General features: G+C 42.7%; 1 protein-coding gene across 2 annotated transcripts in view; it reads right to left on the bottom strand.

Annotated features, from left to right (window-relative positions):
• The window catches only part of RFC4 (replication factor C subunit 4), a 271,306-nt gene that overhangs the window by 181,528 nt on the left and 68,455 nt on the right, over positions 1–21,323 (bottom strand). The window lies entirely within an intron of this gene.

Genomic DNA, 21,323 nt, shown 5'->3' with positions numbered 1-21,323 from the left:
GGTCAGCAGGAGGAGGCAAAGAGCTCCACAGCAGAGCTGTATAAATAGCTCCTCTCCCTCCCAACCCAGTCATTCGACCGAAGTTAGGAAGAGAAAGAAAAAGCCAAGGAGCAGAGGTGTCTGAAGGTTAACAAAAAAATAACCTGTCTCATAGAACAGGGCGGGCCGTGGACTCATCGTATCGTAAAAGAAACAAATTTATCAGGTAAGAATAAATGTCCTTTTCTTTTTCAAGATACGATGAATCCACGGATTTCATCCTTACTTATGGGATAAAATACCAAAGCTATAGTACACGGATGAAACGGGAGGGACAAGACAGGAACCTAACGGAAGGCACCACTGCTTGAAGAACTTGTCTTCCAAAAACAGCCTCATTTGAGGTAAAAGTATCAAATTGGTAAAATTTGGAAAAAGTGTGAAGAGAAGACCAAGGTGAAGCCTTGCAAAATTGTTCTACAGAAACTTCATTTTTGAATGCCCATGAGAAAGCAACAGCCCTAGTGGAATGAGCTGTAACTCTTTCAGGAGGCTGCTGTCCAGCAGTCACATATGCAAAGCGAATGATACTCTTCAGCCAAAAAGAAAATTACAAACAGAGAAGAAGACTGACGAAAGTCTTTATTTGTTTGCAAGAAGAACTTCAAAGTAAGGACCACGTCCAAATTATGTAACAGACGCTCCTTCGTAGAAGGAGGATTAGGACACAAGGAAGGAACAACAATTTCCTGATTAATATTTTTATTTGAAACAACCTTAGGAAGAAAACCAGGTTTGGTACGTAACACTACCTTATCCGAATGAAAAACAAGATAAGGAGAATCACATTGTAATGCCGAAAGCTCAGATACTCTGCGAGCAGAAGAAATAGCAACCAAAAACAAAACTTTCAAAGATAATAAGAATATCTATGGAAGGCATAGGTTCAAATGGAACATCTTGAAGAACTCTAAGAACTAAATTCAAACTCCAAGGAGGAGCAATTGGTCGAAACACAGGCCTGATTCTAGTCAGAGCCTGACAAAAAGATTAAACATCTGGAACATCTGCCAGACGCTTGTGTAACAAAATAGATAATGCAGAAATCTGTCCCTTTAAGGAACTTGCGGACAACCCTTTCTCCAATCCTTCTTGGAGAAAAGACAAAATCCTGGGAATCCTAACCCTACTCCGTGAGTAGCCCTTGGATTCGCACCAACAAAGATATTTACGCCATATCTTATGGTAATTCTTTCTAGTAACAGGCTGACGTGCCTGAATCAAAGTATCTATGACCGAATCAGAAAACCCTCGCTTAAATAAAATTAAGCGTTCAATCTCCAAGCAGTTAGCTGCAGAGAAACTAGATTCGGGTGATGGAAGGGTCCCTGAATGAGAAGGTCTTTCCTCAATGGAAGCTTCCACGGTGGCTGAGATGACATGTCCATCAGATCGGCATACCAAGTCCTGCGAGGCCATGCAGGAGCGATGAGGACCACTGAAGCCCTATCCTGTTTGACTCGAGTAATCTAAAGTCAAAGGAAAAGAGTAGCACCAATAAGACGCAGTATCTGCTGTGGTAAGAAATATTATTTCTATAATATTGGTGCTACTCTTTTCCTTTGACTTTATGTTCCTTAAGCGGTTGGGTTTACCGCTTCATAGCACCACTTACTTGCATAAGCCACCTTCGGGTAACAGAGCCGATTCACTTGCCTTCACGGATTACCCCCCAGGAAATACCACTTGGTTTAGCCTTGCAACGTCACGGGTGAGGTACTGAGGAAACGTCCTTGCGTCGGATCTCCTTGCGACACGCCGAGAAGGGAAACACAGACTGCACCCCCCCGGAAGGGCCTTATCGCCTACTCGAGGAGAAGTACAGAAGTGTCCCCAGGCACCCCACCAGCGAATTGGAGGGTAAGAGTTGATCGGAGACGCAATATTGTGATTTAACACTGCCACCCGTGACTATTAGGCTCTGGGACATACCTGATACTGAGATACTTGGAAACTTTGGGACTTTACTTTTTCCTTGGCATAACGGACTCTGTTCCTACCCTAGTGACTTTCCATATTGACATTTTGGTCCTAGACTAATACGCTGCTAATTGGGACCTGAAATTTCCCCATGATTGGGTGCTTTGATACACGTTTTGAGCACCTGGGGATCACTAATTTCTGAACACAGCTTCTTTTGATGATTAATTGACTCGAGTAATCACCCGGGGAAGGAGAGCAAATGGAGGGAACACATAAGCTAGGCTGAAAGACCAAGGTACTGCCAAGGCATCTATCAGCTCGGCCTGGGGATCCCTGGAATCGTATCTCGGAAGCTTGGCATTCTAACGAGACGCCATAAGATCCTACTCCGGCCTGCCCCAACTGAGAATCAGGTTGGCAAATACCTCCGGATGCCCGGATGAAATGTCTGTCTGCTCAGAAATTCCGCTTCCCAGTTTTCCACACCTGGGATGTGGATCGCCGACAGATAACAAGAGTGAGATTCCACCCACTGAAGTATCTTGGCTACTTCTGTCATCGCCAAGGAACTCCTTGTTCCTCCCTGATGATAGATGTAAGCTACAGTCGTAATGTTATCCGACTGGAATCTGATGAAATTAGCCGAAGCCAACTGAGGCCAATCCTGAAGCGTATTGAATATTGCTCTCAACTTTAGGATATTGATGGGAAGGAGAGACTCCGTTCGATTCCATACACCCTAGGCCCCCAGGGAGTTCCAGACAGCTCCCCATCCTACCAGTCTGGCATCCGTCGTCATAATCACCCATGAGGGTCTGCGAAAGCATGTCCCCTGGGATAGATAATCCAGCGACAACCACCATAGAAGAGAGCCCCTTGTCTTCGGATATAGATTTATTTGAGGAGACAAATTTGTATAATCTCCATTCCACTGTCTGAGCATGTTCAGTTGCAGAGACCTGAGATGAACCAGAGCAAACGGAATGATGTTCATTGGCGCTACTATCAATTCGATTACCTCCATGCACTGAGCCACTGACAGCCGAGGATTGGTCTGAAGGGCTTGGCATGTGATCAGAATCTTTAATTTTCTGACCTCAGTCAAAAAGATTTTCATGGATAGAGAGTCGATTAGAGTTCCCAAGAAAGGAACCCTGGACTGTGGAACTAGCGAACCCTTTTCCAGAATTACCTTCCACCCATGAATCCTCAGGAAGGATAGAACAATGTCAGTATGAGACATTGCCGGCTGATAAGACGAAGCCTGGATCAGAATTTCATCCAGATAAGGCGCCACTGCAATGCCCCGCGGTCTTAGAACCTTTGTGAAAATTCAGGGCGTCGTGACCAGACCGAAAGGCAGAGCCACAAACTGAAAATGTTTGTCCAGAAGGCAAACCTCAGGAACTTGTGACGATCTCTGTGGTTAGGAACATGAAGATATGCATCCTTTAGACTCTTGAGATATAAGATAGGTCCAAAAGTTCCCTCCTTTTTAGGGAACCACGAACAGATTTAAATAAAACCCCTGTTCCCGAATTGGAACGGGACCAAGTACTCCCATGGAGGAGAGGTCCCTGACACAGCATAAGAACGCCTCTCTCTTATCTGGTCTACAGACAATCGAGAAAGAAAAAACCTTCCTCTGGGGGAAGAATTTTTGAATTCCAGCTTGTATCCCTGAGACACTATTTCTAATGCCCAGGGATCATGAACATCTCGTATCCAAGCCTGGATGAAAAAAGACCGTCTACCCCCTACTGGATCTGGTCCCGGATCGGAGGTTAACCCTTCATGCAGACTTGGGAGCAACAGCAGGCTTCTTGGATTATTTACCCTTGTACCAAGACTGGTTTGGTCTCCAGGTAGATTTGGCATGCGAATAGTTACCTTCCTGTGTAGAAGAAGGGGAAGGGGGGGTTCCCTTAGAGTTTCAAAAGGCACGAAAATTACTCTGTCGCCCCCTCTGTTTGGATTTCTTATCCCGAGGGAGGGAATGACTCCTACCTCCCGTGATGTCAGAAATAATCTCCTTCAAGTCAGGCCCGAACAGGGTCCTCCCTTTGTAAGGAATAGCCAAAAGATTAGATGTAGATGACACATCCGCAAACCAAGATTACAACCATAAGGCTCTGCGTGTGCCAAGACGAAAAATCCCGAACTCTTAGCCGCCATCTGCAAGAAAGTATCAGAAATTTTATAACTGAAGTTAAGAGCTTTAATTCCTTTTATATCTTAAAGGAAACTCTATTGTTGTGTGCTTCTGTTCCATCCTAAGTCACAAAGGATGAATGCACACCAAGGAACAGACCTTCCATACAAAGGTGTGACTTTGGCTGAAACGCTGTCATTGAAGCACAAACAGTGACACCAAGTCCATTCCGATAACCGGAAACGTACAAAAAAATATGTTTATCCCCTGATCCTTCCGATAACCAGAAGCTTAAGCAGAAAAGAGCAAATAAACTGGCGCCAAACTCCGCCCCTCGTGGGCGTGCAAAAATGTATCTCCCATTTGCCATCTTTTCAGATACCGGGATAAACAACAACTGGGCCATCTACCTCTTAGGTAGTATAAAGATCGCCCTGGATCTAACACGCCAACTTAGTCTAAAAACACATATTGGCATCCACAACGCAGTACCTAGATAAGCTCTGCCCTCCGTGGGCATTGCAATAGTAAACTCCCGGCCGTTCAGCCATTGCTAAAGGAGAAATAACAAACTGAGCAGCTATACCGCATGGCCCGTGCAAGCACATAAAAGTATCCCCACACAGAGCCTCAGTCTTTCAAAACATCGAATCCCTTGACACAAATATTAAAAAGGGAATTCCCCTCACACTGAGCTCGAGCAGTACAGCTCATAAGAAAACTCCCGGTTGGTTACCGTTAATAGTAAGGACCACCAGAAGGAGATTCACAATTAGCCCCAGTGCCTTCCATACCAACCAAGCAACCCCTAGCACGCTAGGAGACATATTGCAGCAACCCCTATAAGGAGCCTAGTATCACAGGAGGTCTAGTATAGAAAATAAAGTGATCCAACTTATTCTGAGTATTCTTCCCCCAGAAAAAAAGTTAGCACTTACCTGAAAATGCTGTGCGACAGCATGGCCGTCCAGCAGGTTTTCAGAGGTCCTCTCCCTCCCATAGCCCTGTGGACAAAGATCAGCCAGAGTTAAAAGAGCTTAGGCTATCTGTATTAGGGCAGCGAATATGTATAGGAGGCGCAGTGAGAATTGTGTCCCACTAGTTCCTATTGCTTTAAAGCCACCCAATGCTTCTCTTTTTACTGAAGAGACTGAGCTGGTCTAGGCTACACCCTAGCACAAAGTAGCACCACTTTAAAAATAATAAACACTTGATTGAAGAATCTTTACTAACACCTCATTTTCTCCTATCTAACTAACACAGGCAAATAGAATGACTGGGTTGGGAGGGAAGGGAGGAGCTATTTATACAGCTCTGAGGTGGAGCTCTTTGCCTCCTCCTGCTGACCAGGAGGCGTAATCCCACAAGTAAGGATGAAATCCGTGGACAAAAAGAGGGGAAGTAAGGGCGCTAAAAGCTTAAGATACCTCTTATAAGCTGACAAATATTTGTAAAATATAAATGACCAGGAACGCTAAATAAAATGTATATACATATTTAATAAACAGTCAAAATTTAAAAATGAATCAAACATATATCTCTAAAACATCGGGACGTCTCCCTGTATATCTATTGAAAGTGCACTGTGTCAATAAGATAAATATAACAATCTAAAAATATATTGTAATATGAAAAGTTCAAAATCCAAATACCAGAGTGCGATAGAGTGGTAGATACTGCATATATAGAAAGTTCACTCCTTAGGATATTTCCGTTATAGTGTTAACAAAGTCTCAGATTGTAGTTTTCGGTCTTATATAACTTAAATACGTCTGTACCTTATCTCAGATGTCTGGTATATTATTTTACCCGTAGCCAGTCTGTGTCAGTTAGCCTTCGTGTGTGTTCCTCGAGGTTTCGGTGTCTGACGTCACTAGTTACGTCTCGGGGGCTCGTCTCTATCCAGCCAACCAGAAACCACCGTGAATTCCTGTATGGTACTCCGCTGTTCTCCGAATATGAGTCGGCTCTCTATGGTCACAATTACAGTTGGAGATTGCTCTTAGTGCTGTGCACGCAACCTCTTTCCTACTATCCGCCAGGGGATATGAAAGTCAAAGTACAACCCAGGTTGATGAATACTTTTCTATATGCTGATGGTTGATCCTCAGAGTTTAGTATATGTTACTAGTTTCGTTTCAACGCGTTTCACTCCTTTCAGAGCTTTATCAAGATATCAAGCAGCACACTTTTTGTTTTGATGTGACATTCAATATTATTTGTCCTTTACATCAAAATCTAAGCATGAGCTATGGACCTTTGTAGAGCATGAACAGACTATTTAAATAGGATTCTAAGGTTTTATATCATATATAGTGTAAAACATTTTTTTAGGACATAGCAGCTTTGCTCATAGATAACTATAAAATAGGATCCATATCAAACCTCACTTATGGTTGTCTTGGCCGTTTCCCCTTGTACGTAAAAGCCGCTTTGGGACTATTAACGTTGGAAATATAAGTAGTTGGGTATAGTATTACTGCATAATACGTAGCTGATTAAAATACAGGGAATAGATATGCAGTAGTAGTATCATGTGAAACTATACAGGGGAGGAGGGAATATTGTAATGAAATTATCATAAAACATCTAAAATATTGATTTGGGGAGATAGGGCTAAAAGGATATATTTTCCTCTGGTGGGGGAGGGAGATTCCAGTATTTGCAATATCCAGCTTAGGGACAGCGTGCTATATATGTTTTGAAGCCTCCAAAATATATACTTTTGGACTTCATATGAAAGCATAGTGTAGCCAATAAATTGTACAAAGTAAACAAAATATGCCACAGACTATATAGTGTCATATCAAGCTATATGAGGCATGGTCCCTAAGGGAAGGCTGGTATATGGGAAATATAGACTCTATATTATATTATAGAGAACTCTGGAGAGCTTCATGTATGAGAGAGATGTCTATACATATACTTATCAAACTATCATTAAATTTAAGCACGGATTGCCACTAATGTCATAGTATTCAGTCCCGCTGTCTCGGCCGTTGACAGCAGAACAATTAATACCGCGCTGCAGGGCAAACAATATGTGTGTAGGTCAAATATAAATTGCCTTTAGCTTTACATGGCTCTATGTGAAGCCCATTATACATTGTTTGTATTCTGTTTAATACTGTATATGTATACGTGTTGGAGAATTGTGAAAGGATATTCAGTAACAAGGCTGTACTTGTAGCTGCAGTTTCCCAATATAATGGGAGGTAGTGGGTGTTTAACAGATTTATATAAGTCAATGCTGTAAAATATATTAAAGGAGCATAACCAGTCCAAACCATTAAACGGTCTTCAAAAATCAAATCTGAGACGGCATATATTATAAAACTGGATTATAGAACCGGTATAGGTATATGTATCTAGAAGGTTCAGTTCTAAGTCCACCAGAAACACTTCTCAGAAACGTGCTAATTCAGCAGTAGGATTCCTCTTGAAGCCTCTGTCTTCTGCTGTTCCAAAGGCATATATCTCTGGTAGTGTCACGTCTCCCCAGAGCGTCAGAGCTTAATCCGGCTTAAGCAGACATCTATTCCTGGTAACCACTGGTTCAATCTCACTGCTTTGGTGTTCACTGTGCGATATTCTACACTCCAATCAACCTTCGATAGGGGAATGCCAGTACAGGTAGGCTCTGCCACCAGGTTCATTCATTTCACGTTTGAAGAATTTGTGAGGGGGAACATGGTCCATTATCAAAAGACAAAGCTCTCTCAATGTCCTGCAACACTGCGTCTGCCGTGTTGCAAAGCTCTTCCATGACGGTAGGTATAGAGGACGTTTTGCACCACCTGAATCAATATTTTGTAGTGGTAAGGTGGATAAAGTAGTAGTTCGTCTGGCGTGTCCCAGGAATCCAGGTAGGCAGTAGGTATAGGAGCTTAGGTTAGTAGGACGAAGATGCGCCACAAGGGTAGGAAGATGGCCGCTAAACAATGGACTTCTGCACAATACAATAACTCGGCTGTTTCAGTTTCCTCTGGATGTACAACTGCTTAGGTCAATTCTCTAGGATTTCTGCCTTCCTTTTGAAGCAATATTCGGTCAACTAAGTGGTCAATTTGATGTATAGAGATAGAATATTGCCGGAGCCATAGTAATTTGCGACCCAGCAGCACACATTTTTATAATTCAGCAAAACAAAAAAACGAAATGTTTGAAAAGAGGTGGACCTACAAAGACTATCACTGGTTATAACATTCTGATATTTAGTATTCCAGAAACTTTGCATTGAAATGCAAAAATGTCAACATCAGGTGGTGTTGAGGTGCCTTGGAGTAGTAGGCTTTGCCATTTTCCCAAAGGTGGGATATTTTATCTTTGTTAGTTCTCCACCAATGCAAAAGGTTTTCCTCCTTGGCAAGAGGCCTCTCAACAAAGTAAGTATGGGCTTCACTTCTAACTTAAAGTGATACTAAACCCAATTTTTTTCTTTCATGATTCAGATAGAGCATGCAATTTTAAGCAACTTTCTAATTTACACCTATTCAGGTGCTGAACAAAAAATGGTCTGGCTCTAAAGCTTACAGTACTGTTTTTTTCAAGTTTTTTTTCAAGTCAACATAGCAAGATAAAGAAAAATTCATAATAAGAGTAACTTAGAAAGTTGCTTAAAAGTGCAAGCTCTATCCCTTTCAATATCTATATGCAATGGTAAATAACCAGCTATAATTTAGGGGGAAATATTTAGATATATAGTTAGAGATTGAATCTGGTACATAAACACAATTTATTACATAAAGAAAATTTATGCTTACCTGATAAATTTGTTTCTTTTTAGACACAATGAGTCCACGGATTTTATCCTTACTTGTGGGATTACGCCTCCTGGTCAGCAGGAGGCGGCAAAGAGCACCACAGCAGAGCTGTATATATAGCTACTCCCCTCCCTCCCACTCCAGTCATTCGACCGAAGTTAGGAAGAGAAAGGAAAAGCCAAGGTGCAGAGATGTCTGAAGTTAAACAAAAAAATAATAACCTGTCTCATAGAACAGGGCGGGCCGTGGACTCATTGTGTCTAAAAAGAAACACATTTATCAGGTAAGCATAACTTTTCTTTTCTTTTTAAAAACACAATGAGTCCATGGATTTCATCCTTACTTGTGGGATACAATACCAAAGCTATAGCATAAGGGAGGGACAAGACAGGGAACCTAAACTGAAGGCACCACTGCTTGAAGAACCTTTCTCCCAAAAACAGCCTCACCCGAGGCAAAGGTATCAAATTTGTAAAATTTAGAAAAAGTGTGAAGAGAGGACCAAGTTGCAGCCTTGCAAATCTGTTCAACAGAAGTATCATTTTTGAATGCTCATGAGGAAGCAACAATGAATGAGCCGTAATTTTTTCAGGAGGCTGCTGTCCAACAGTCTCATATGCAAAATGGATGATACTCTTCAGCCAAAAAGAAAGAGAGAGGTAGCCGTAGCTTTCTGACCCTTACGTTTCCCAGAAAAAATGACAAATAAAGAAGACGATTGATGAAAGTCCTTAGTCGCTTGTAAGTAAAACTTTAAAGCACGGACTACGTCCAAATTGTGTAGCAGGCGTTCCTTCTGAGAAGGATTAGGGCACAAGGAAGGAACAACAATCTCCTGATTAATGTTCTTGTCTGAAAGAACTTTAGGAAGAAAACCAAGTTTAGTACGTAAAACCACCTTATCCGAATGAAAAATAGGGTAAGGAGAATTATATTGCAATGCCGAAAGCTCAGACACTCTTCGAGCAAAAGAAATGGCAACAAGAAACAAAACTTTCCAACATAATAACTTAATATCTATGGAATGCATAGGTTCAAACGGAACCCCATGAAGAACTTTAAGAACTAAATTCAAACTCCATGGAGGAGCAATTGGTTTAAACACAGGCCTGATTCTAATCAAAGCCTGACAAAAAGATTGAATATCTGGTACATTTGCCAGACGCTTGTGCAACAAAATAGACAAGGCAGAGATCTGACCCTTTAGGGAACTCGCCGATAACCCCTTCTCCAATGCTTCTTGGAGAAAGGACAAAATCCTGGGAATCCTAACTCTACTCCATGAGTAGCCCTTGGATTCACACCAATAAAGATATTTGCGCCATATCTTATGGTAAATCTTCCTAGTTACCGGCTTACGCGCCTGAATTAAGGTATCTATGACCGAATCAGAGAACCCTCGCTTGGATAGAATCAAGCGTTCAATCTCCAAGCAGTCAGCGTCAGAGAAGCTAGATTCGGGTGAAGGGCCCCTGAATGAGAAGGTCCTTCCTCAATGGGAGTTTCCAAGGTGGCAGAGATGACATGTCCACCAGATCGGCATACCTTCTCCTGTTTGATTCAAGCAATAACCCAGGGAAGGACCAAGGAACTGCCAAGGCATCTATCAGCTCGGCCTGGGGGTCCCTGGACCAGTATCTCAGGAGCTTGGCATTCTGACAAGATGCCATAAGATCCAACTCCGGAAGACCCCATTTGAGAATCAGGTTGGAGAATATTTCCGGATGGAGTTCCCACTCTCCCGGATGAAATGTCTGCCTGCTCAGAAAATCCGCCTCCCAGTTGTCCACCCCTGGTATGTGGATCGCTGACAGATGACAGGAATAGGCCTCCACCCACTGGACTATCTTGGCTACTTCTGTCATCGCTAAGGAACTCCTCTCGTTCCTCCCTGATGATTGATGTAAGCCACTGTCGTTATGTTGTCCGACTGGAATCTGATGAATTGAGCAGAGGCCAACTGAGGCCAAGCCCGAAGAGCATTGAAGATCGCCCTCAGCTCTAGAATGTTGATGGGAAGAAGAGACTCTGCCTAAATCCATACACCCTGAGCTTTTAAAGAGCCCCAGACTGCTCCCCAACCTAAAAGGCTGGCATCCATTGTCACAATCACCCACAAAGGTCTGCAAAAGCACGCCCCCTGGGATAGATGATCCAGAGACAACCACCATTGAAGAAAGTCCCTCGTCTCCTGATCCAGGGTTATTTGAGGAGACAAATCTGTATAATCTCCATTCCACTGCCTAAGCATGCTTAACTGCAGAGGCCTGAGGTGAAATCGAGCAAACGGTATGATGTCTATTGCCACCACCATCAAACAGATTACCTCTATGCACTGAGCCACTGACGGCTGAAGAGTGGACTGAAGTGTTCGACATGCATTCCGAATCTTTGACTTTATGACCACTGTCAGAAAAATTCTCATGGATATAGAGCCTATTAGTGTTCCCAAGAAGGGTACCCTTGTCTGCGGAATTAACAAGCTCTTTTCCAGATTTACCTTCCACCCGTGAGTTCTCAGGAAGGATAACACCATGTCGGTATGGTACCTTGTTTGCTGATAAGTTGACTCCTGGATTAGAATATCGTCTAGATAAGGAGCCACCGCAATGCCCCGTGGTCTTAGAACCGCCAAAAGAGACCCCAGTACCTTTGTGAAAATTCTGGGTGCCGTGGCCAGACCGAAAGGAAGAGCCACAAACTGAAAATGTTTGTCTAGAAAGGCAAACCTCAGGAACTTGTGATGATCTCTGTGGATAGGAACATGAAGGTATGCATCCTTTAGATCCACTGTCGTCATAAATTGACCCTCCTGGATCAATGGAAGAATGGTACGAATAGTTTCCATCTTGAAAGATGGTACTCTGAGAAATTTGTTTAGACTCTTGAGGTCTAATATAGGTCTGAAAGTTCCCTCCTTTTTGGGAACCACGAACAGATTTGAATAAAACCCCTGTGCTTGTTCCTGTATTGGAACAGGACAAATCACTCCCATGGACGAGAGGTCTTTTCACAAAGTAAGAACGCCTCTCTTTGTATCTGGTCTGCAGATAATCTTGAAACAAATCTTCCTCGGGGGAAAGAATTTCTGAACTCCAGTTTGTATCCCTGAGACACTATTTCTATAGCCCAGGGAACCTGAACATCTCGCACCCAAGCCTGAATGAAGAAGGAAAGTCTGCCCCCTACCAGATCCGGTCCCGGATCGGGGGCAAACCCTTCATGCTGACTTGGAAGCAGCAGCAGGTTTCTTGGACTGTTTACTCTTGTTCCACGACTGGGTGGGTCTCCAGGTAGCCTTGGATTGCAGATAGTTTCCTTCCTGTTTAGAGGAAAAGGAGAAAGAGTTTCCTTTGAAATTTCGAAAGGAACGAAAATTAATTTGTCGACCTTTCTGCTTGGTTCTTTTATCCTGAGGGAGAAGATGACCCTTGCCTCCCGTGATGTCAGAGATAATTTCCTTCAAACCAGGTCCTAACAGGGTCTTCCCTTTGTAAGGAATAGCCAGAAGTTTAGACTTGGATGACACGTCCACAGACCACGGTTTCAACCATAAGTCCCTGCGGACTAGGATAGAAAAACCTGAAGTCTTAGCAGCTAATTTAGTAATCTGCAGAGAAGCATCAGTAATAAATGAATTAGCTAATTTAAGAGCCTTAATCCGATCCTGTATCTCTTCCAAGGAAGTCTCAGTCTTAAGAGACTCCGCAAGAGCATCAAACCAATAAGCTGCCACACTAGTGACCGTAACAACACAAAGCAGCCGATTGCAATAACAAACCCTGGTGAACATAGATCTTTTTAAGCAGACCCTCCAACTTTTTATCCATAGGAACTTTAAAAGCACAACTATCCTCAATAGGGATAGTAGTTCGTTTAGCCAAGGTGGAAATGGCTCCCTTCACCTTATGTTCCGACTGCCAAGATTCCCTGACAGTGTCAGCTATAGGGAACATCTTCTTGAAAATGGGAGGAGAGAAGGGAATACCTGGTCTCCCCCATTCCTTAGAAATAATCTCCGAAATTCGCTTGGGAACTGGAAAAACATCAGAGTAAGAAGGAACTTCTAAGTATCTGTCCAACTTCTCAGGCGCGACCACTACTGAATCGCAGTCGTCCAGAGTCACTAAAACCTCCCTGAGTAACAGGCGGAGGTGTTCTAGTTTAAACCTGAAAGAAACCACTTCAGAATCAGTCAGAGGTAAGGAACTTCCCGAGTCAGAAATTTCTCCTTCCGATAGAACCTCTATACCCTCCAACTCAGAGCCCTGGGAGGGTACGTCCGAGATTGTCATCATAGCACCAGAAACTTCATTGACCACATACTGTAGTTGCCCTTCCTTTTACGTTTGCCTTGAAGTATAGGAAAGGCAGATAACGCATCAGAAAGTGTAGAAGACATAACTGCAGCTATGTCCTTTAATGTACCTGCAGCAGAAACTTGTGGATAAGTACAGGGCACTGCTTGAGCGGGCATTAAGGGCTGTGACGCTTGGGGAGAAAGCTGCAGCATACTCTGCATCTCATCGTTAGACTCCTGAGAAGCATCCGCTTTAGACAAGTTTTTATCAGAATTTTTTTTTTTTTATATATATAGCTTAAAGACCTCTCAATGCATGAGGACAAAAAGGAACAGGAGGTTCAACATTGGCATTCAGACACATGGCACAAGTAACATTCATATCTTCTAAATCCATGATATTGAAGAAAAAAACAGTATAACAAAAAAAGTAAATTTATGCTTACCTGATAAATTAATTTCTTCTATGATACGACGAGTCCACAGATTCATCCTTTACTTGTGGAATATTATCCTCCTGCTAACAAGAAGCGGCAAAGAGCACCACAACAGAGCTGTCTATATAGCTCCTCCCTTAGCTCCACCCTCCAGTCATTCGACCGAAGGTACAGGAAGAAAAAGGAGAAACTACAAGGTGCAGAGGTGACTGAAGTTTAAAATCAAAAAATATAATCTGTCTTAAAATGACAGGGCGGGCCGTGGACTTGTCGTACCATAAAAGAAATAAATTTATCAGGTAAGCATAAATTTACTTTTCTTCTATAAGGTAGGACGAGTCCACGGATTCATCCTTTACTTGTGGGATACAATATCAAAGCTACAGGACACGGATGAACGGGAGGGACAAGACAGATGGTTAAACAGAAGGCACCACTGCTTGAAGAACTTTTCTCCCAAAAATAGCCTCCGAGGAAGCAAAAGTATCAAATTTGTAAAATTTGTAAAAGGTATGAAGCGAAGACCAAGTCGCAGCCTTACAAATCTGTTCAACAGAAGCATCATTTTTAAAAGCCCATGTGGAAGCCACCGCTCTAGTAGAGTGAGCTGTAATCCTTTCAGGAGGCTGCTGTCCAGCAGTCTCGTATGCCAAACGGATGATGCTTTTAAGCCAAAAAGAAAGAGAGGTAGCCGTAGCTTTTTGACCTCTACGTTTTCCAGAATAGACAACAAACAAAGAAGATGTTTGACGGAAATCTTTGGTCGCTTGTAAGTAAAACTTCAAAGCACGAACCACGTCCAAGTTGTGCAACAGACGCTCCTTCTTAGAGGAAGGATTAAGACACAGAGAAGGAACAACAATTTCCTGATTGATATTCCTATTAGTAACAACCTTAAGAAGGAATTCAGGTTTGGTACGCAAAACCACCTTATCAGCATGGAAAACAAGATAAGGCGAGTCGCATTGCAATGCAGATAGTTCAGAAACTCTTCGAGCTGAAGAGATAGCAACTAAAAATAGAACTTTCCAAGATATAAGCTTAAAATCTATGGAATGCATAGGTTCAAACGGAACCCCTTGAAGAACTTTAAGAACTAAATTCAAACTCCATGGTGGAGCAACAGGTTTAAACACAGGGTGATTCTAACTAAAGCCTGACAGAACGACTGAACGTCTGGAACATCTGCCAGACGTTTGTGCAGTAGAATTGATAAAGCAGATATCTGTCCCTTTAAGGAACTCGCCAATAGCCCCTTCTCCAATCCTTCTTGGAGAAAGGACAAAATCCTAGGAATCCTGATCTTACTCCATGAGTAGCCATTTGATTCGCACCAATAAAGATATTTACGCCATATCTTATGATAAATTTTCCTGGTGACAGGCTTTCGAGCCTGAATCAAGGTATCTATGACCGACTCAGAGAATCCCCGCTTGGATAAAATCAAGCGTTCAATCTCCAGGAAGTCAGCCGAAGGGAAACTAGATTTGGATGCTGGAACGGACCTTGAATCAGAAGGTCCTGTCTCAGTGGCAGAGTCCATGGTGGAAGAGATGACATGTCCACCAGGTCTGCATACCAAGTCCTGCGTGGCCACGCAGGTGCTATCAAAATCACTGAAGCTCTCTCCTGTTTGATTCTGGCAATCAAACGAGGAAGGAGAGGAAATGGTGGAAACACACAAGCCAGGTTGAACGACCAGGGTACTGCTAGAGCATCTATCAGTACTGCCTGAGGATCCCTTGACCTGGACCCGTAACAAGGAAGTTTGGCGTTCTAAAGAGACGCCATCAGATCCAATTCTGGTGTGCCCCATTGCTGAATCAATTGTGCAAACACCTCCGGATGGAGTTCCTACTCCTCCGGATGAAAAGTCTGACGACTTAGAGAATCCGCTTCCCAGTTCTCCACTCCTGGGATATAGATTGCTGATAGATGGCAAGAGTGAGTCTCTGCCCATCAAATTATTTTGGTAACCTCTATCATCGCTAGAGAACTCTTTGTTCCCCCCTGATGATTGATATATGCAACAGTCGTGATATTGTCCGACTGGAATCTTATGAATCTGGCCGACGCCAGCTGAGGCCACGCCTGAAGCGCGTTGAATATCGCTCTCAGTTCTAGAATATTTATCGGGAGGAGAGCCTCCTCCTGAGTCCACAAACCCTGTGCTTTCAGGGAATTCCAGACTGCACCCCAGTCCAATAGACTGGCGTCCGTCGTCACTATGACCCACGCTGGCCTGCAGAAACACATTCCCTTGGACAGATGATCCTGTGACAACCACCAAAGAAGAGAGTCTCTGGTCTCTTGGTCCAGATTTATCTGAGGAGATAAATCTGCATAATCCCCATTCCACTGTTTGAGCATGCATAGTTGCAGTGGTCTGAGATGCAAGCGAGCAAACGGAACTATGTCCATTGCCGCTACCATTAAGCCGATTACCTTCATACACTGAGCCACTGACGGCCGAGGAATGGAATGAAGAGCTCGGCAGATGGATAAAATTTTTGATTTCCTGACCTCCGTCAGAAAAATTTTCATGTCCACCGAATCTCAGAGTTCCCAGGAATGGAACTCTTGTGAGAGGGATAAGTGAACTCTTTTTTACGTTCACCTTCCACCTGTGAGATCTTAGAAAAGCCAACACGATGTCCGTGTGAGACTTGGCTAGTTGGTAAGCCGACGCCTGGATTAAGATATCGTCCAAATAAGTCGCCACAGCTATGCCCCCGCGGCCTTAGAACTGCCAGAAGGGACCCTAGCACCTTCGTGAAAATTCTGGGAGCTGTGGCCAACCGGAGGGAAGAGCCACAAACTGGTAATACTTGTCCAGAAAGGCGAACCTGAGGAACTGGTGATGATCTTTGTGGATAGGGATGTGTAGATACGCATCCTTTAAGTCCACTGTGGTCATATATTGACCCTCCTGGATCATCGGCAAAATAGTCTGAATGGTCTCCATCTTGAAGAATGGGACTCTGAGGAATTTGTTTAGGATCTTGAGATCCAAAATTGGTCTGAAGGTTCCCTCTTTTTTGGGAACCACAAACAGATTGGAGTAGAACCCCTGCCCCTGTTCTGTTTTCGGAACTGGGCAGATCACTCCCATTGTATATAGGTCTTCTACACAGCGTAAGAACGCTTCTCTTTTTGTCTGCTTTACAGACAATTGAGAAAGATGGAATCTCCCCCTTGGGGGAGAATCTTTGAAATCTAGAAGATACCCCTGGGTTATGATTTCTAAAGCCCAGGAGTCCTGAACATCTCTTGCCCAAGCCTGAGCGAAGAGAGAAAGTCTGCCCCCTACTAGATCCGGTTCCGGATCTGGGGCTACCCCTTCATGCTGTCTTGGTGGCAGCAGCAGGCTTCTTGGCCTGTTTACCCTTGTTCCAAGTCTGGTTAGGTCTCCAGACTGACTTGGATTGAGCAAAATTCCCCTCTTGCTTTGCGGCAGGGGAAGAGGTAGAGGGACCACCTTTGAAGTTTTGAAAGGAATGAAAATTATTTTGTTTGGTCCTCATCTTATTTGTCTTATCCTGAGGAAGGGCATGGCCTTTCCCTCCAGTGATGTCTGAAATGATCTCTTTCAGTTCAGGCCCGAATAGGGTCTTACCCTTGAAAGGGATGGCTAAAAGCTTAGCTTTTGATGACACATCAGCAGACCAGGACTTAAGCCATAACGCTCTATGAGCTAAAATGGCAAAACCTGAATTCTTCGCTGCTAATTTAGCCAGTTGAAAAGCGGCATCTGTAATGAAAGAATTAGCTAGCTTGAGAGCCCTAATTCTATCCAGAATATCATCTAATGGAGTCTCAACCTGAAGAGCCTCCTCCAGAGCCTCTAACCAAAAGGACGCTGCAGTAGTTACAGGAACAATGCACGTTATAGGTTGGAGAAGAAAACCTTGATGAACAAATATTTTCTTCAGGAGACCCTCTAATTTTTTATTCATAGGATCTTTGAAAGCACAACTGTCTTCAATAGGTATAGTTGTATGTTTAGCCAGGGTAGAAATAGCTCCCTCCACCTTAGGGACCGTCTGCCACGAGTTCCGCATGGTGTCTGATATGGGAAACATTTTCTTAAAAGTAGGAGGGGGAGCGAACGGAATACCTGGTCTATCCCACTCCTTAGTAACAATGTACGAAATCCTCTTAGGGACCGGAAAAACATCAGTGTAGGCAGGAACCTCTAGAAATCTGTCCAGTTTACACAATTTCTCTGGAACTACAATAGGGTCACAATCATCCAGAGTCGCTAAAACCTCCCTGAGCAATAAGCGGAGGTGTTCTAGTTTAAATTTAAAAGCCGTCATATCTGAGTCTGTCTGAGGGAACATATTTCCTGAATCAGAAATTTTTCCCTCAGCCAGCAAATCCCTCTCCCCCAACTCAGAGCATTGTGAGGGTACATCAGATATGGCTAATAAAGCGTCAGAGGGTTCAGCGTTTTTCTCACACCAGACCTACTGCACTTCCCCTGCAACCCAGGCAGCTTAGATAAAACCTCTGTGAGGGTAGTATTCATAACTGCGGCCATATCTTGCAGGGTGAAAGAATTAGACGCACTAGAAGTATTTGGCGTCGCTTGTGCGGGAGTTAATGGTTGTGACACTTGGGGAGAATTATATGGCATAACCCGATTCCCTTCTGACTGAGAATCATCCTGCGACATACTTTTAGTAGCTAAAATATGTTCTTTACAATTTATTGACCTTTCAGTGCATGAGGGACACATTCTAAGTGGAGGTTCCACAATGGCTTCTAAACATATTGAACATTGACTTTCCTCAATGTCATTTATGTGTAGTGTGATAGGAGCGCCTAAAGGTGGATTCCTGCTGCTAAAAAAGTTCTTCCCTCAAAGAGAACTAAATGGTGGATAAGAAGAAAAAATGGGGTTTATTTAGCAGCGCTAAAAAAAGCTAGGAAATGATGATACCAATCTAATTTATGTTTTATACAATCTATTTTATTTAAAAATTCTTATAACACATAAAAACAACAGCAAATGCTTTTCCTAATTAATAAAGGGACGTCTCCCTTATACAACACTTATAAAAACAGACTAGAACCATATAATCCTAGAATTCCAGGTATAAAGGAATTAATTCTATAGATAACATATGGCAAGCAACAAATTTCTAAGATAAATGGTGAATTGAATATTTAAAAGGCACAAATGTATCAATCCTAACAGCTTTACAGTTCTTCAGTAACAAATACAGTTACAAAGTTACACAAATACAGTAACTGTGTAACTTTATAACTGTATTTGTTACTGAAGAACTGTAAAGCTGTTAGGATTGATACATTTGTGCCTTTTAAATATTCAATTCACCATTTATCTTAGAAATTTGTTGCTTGCCATATGTTATCTATAGAATTAATTCCTTTATACCTGGAATTCTAGGATTATATGGTTCTAGTCTGTTTTTATAAGTGTTGTATAAGGGAGGCGTCCCTTTATTAATTAGGAAAAGCATTTGCTGTTGTTTTTATGTGTTTTAAGAATTTTTAAATAAAATAGATTGTATAAAACATAAATTAGATTGGTATCATCATTTCCTAGCTTTTTTTAGAACTGCTAAATAAACCCCATTTTTTCTTCTTTTCCTCAATGTCAGACATGTTGAACAGGCTAGTAATGACTACAAACAAGCATGAAAACACTTTATTTAGTGAAAAAAATAACAAATCTTAAAAAACAGTACTGCGCCTTTAAGAGAAAAAAAAGCATACACGTTCTGCAAAACAGCTTTAAAATGCACCAAATTTTTCAAAATTTTGCAAGCAGACACAATATATGTAGTTAAGATTGCCCCACAAGGAAATTTAACATTTAACCCTTTAATGTGCAAACCGGATTGAAATTAGGCCTAAATCCGGAAAAAACACCCTGCTGTGGCCCTACCTGCCCTCAGGGATAGTAAATATGGGGTTAAAACTTCGATTTGGCCCAAAACATCCACCAGGGCCCTCAGGAGTTAGAGCTTGCTGCTTGCTGAGTGAAAATAACTGCGCATCTGAGGCGCGAAAATAGGCTCCGCCCATCTCACTCGATGTCTCTACAGCCTCAAAGAACCGCACCAGAGCGGTTTTAAACTAGCCATGTGGGTTCTGAGGCCCAAAAAATAAGCCAAGTGTACCCTCAATAAAGTTGCCCAAAACGTTATTGCCCACAAAACGTTAACAGCACTCCCAGTTCATAAAACGTTTGCCCACAAACATTTACAACTCAGTATCAACCATTTTTGTAATTAGCCCCTTATGCAAGCTTAGTAATGCCCCTCTTATTAGCTCTTAGGATTACTGCTTGCCCTCATGGGGATACTGTCAGCCTTTCTGAAATACCACAGTCTCTCCAGAAAAAATGACTGAACATACCTCACTGCTGTATAGCATGAAAAACAGAATTTATGTTTACCTGATAAATTACTTTCTCCAACGGTGTGTCCGGTCCACGGCGTCATCCTTACTTGTGGGATATTCTCTTCCCCAACAGGAAATGGCAAAGAGCCCAGCAAAGCTGGTCACATGATCCCTCCTAGGCTCCGCCTACCCCAGTCATTCGACCGACGTTAAGGAGGAATATTTGCATAGGAGAAACCATATGGTACCGTGGTGACTGTAGTTAAAGAAAATAAATTATCAGACCTGATTAAAAAAACCAGGGCGGGCCGTGGACCGGACACACCGTTGGAGAAAGTAATTTATCAGGTAAACATAAATTCTGTTTTCTCCAACATAGGTGTGTCCGGTCCACGGCGTCATCCTTACTTGTGGGAACCAATACCAAAGCTTTAGGACACGGATGAAGGGAGGGAGCAAATCAGGTCACCTAAATGGAAGGCACCACGGCTTGCAAAACCTTTCTCCCAAAAATAGCCTCAGAAGAAGCAAAAGTATCAAACTTGTAAAATTTGGTAAAAGTGTGCAGTGAAGACCAAGTCGCTGCCCTACATATCTGATCAACAGAAGCCTCGTTCTTGAAGGCCCAAGTGGAAGCCACAGCCCTAGTGGAATGAGCTGTGATTCTTTCGGGAGGCTGCCGTCCGGCAGTCTCGTAAGCCAATCTGATGATGCTTTTAATCCAAAAAGAGAGAGAGGTAGAAGTTGCTTTTTGACCTCTCCTTTTACCGGAATAAACAACAAACAAGGAAGATGTTTGTCTAAAATCCTTTGTAGCATCCAAATAGAATTTTAGAGCGCGAACAACATCCAAATTGTGCAACAAACGTTCCTTCTTTGAAACTGGTTTCGGACACAGAGAAGGTACGATAATCTCCTGGTTAATGTTTTTGTTAGAAACAACTTTTGGAAGAAAACCAGGTTTAGTACGTAAAACCACCTTATCTGCATGGAACACCAGATAAGGAGGAGAACACTGCAGAGCAGATAATTCTGAAACTCTTCTGGCAGAAGAAATTGCAACTAAAAACAAAACTTTCCAAGATAATAACTTAATATCAACGGAATGCAAGGGTTCAAACGGAACCCCCTGAAGAACTGAAAGAACTAAATTGAGACTCCAAGGAGGAGTCAAAGGTTTGTAAACAGGCTTAATTCTAACCAGAGCCTGAACAAAGGCTTGAACATCTGGCACAGCAGCCAGTTTTTTGTGAAGTAACACCGACAAGGCAGAAAACAGAATTTATGTTTACCTGATAAATTTCTTTCTCCAACGGTGTGTCCGGTCCACGGCG

This window comes from Bombina bombina, chromosome 4 (assembly GCF_027579735.1).
Source record: "Bombina bombina isolate aBomBom1 chromosome 4, aBomBom1.pri, whole genome shotgun sequence".
Classification (NCBI taxonomy): Eukaryota; Metazoa; Chordata; class Amphibia; order Anura; family Bombinatoridae; genus Bombina; species Bombina bombina.
Note: the sequence above shows the minus strand (reverse complement) of the source record. Positions and strands in the feature narration are given on the sequence as shown.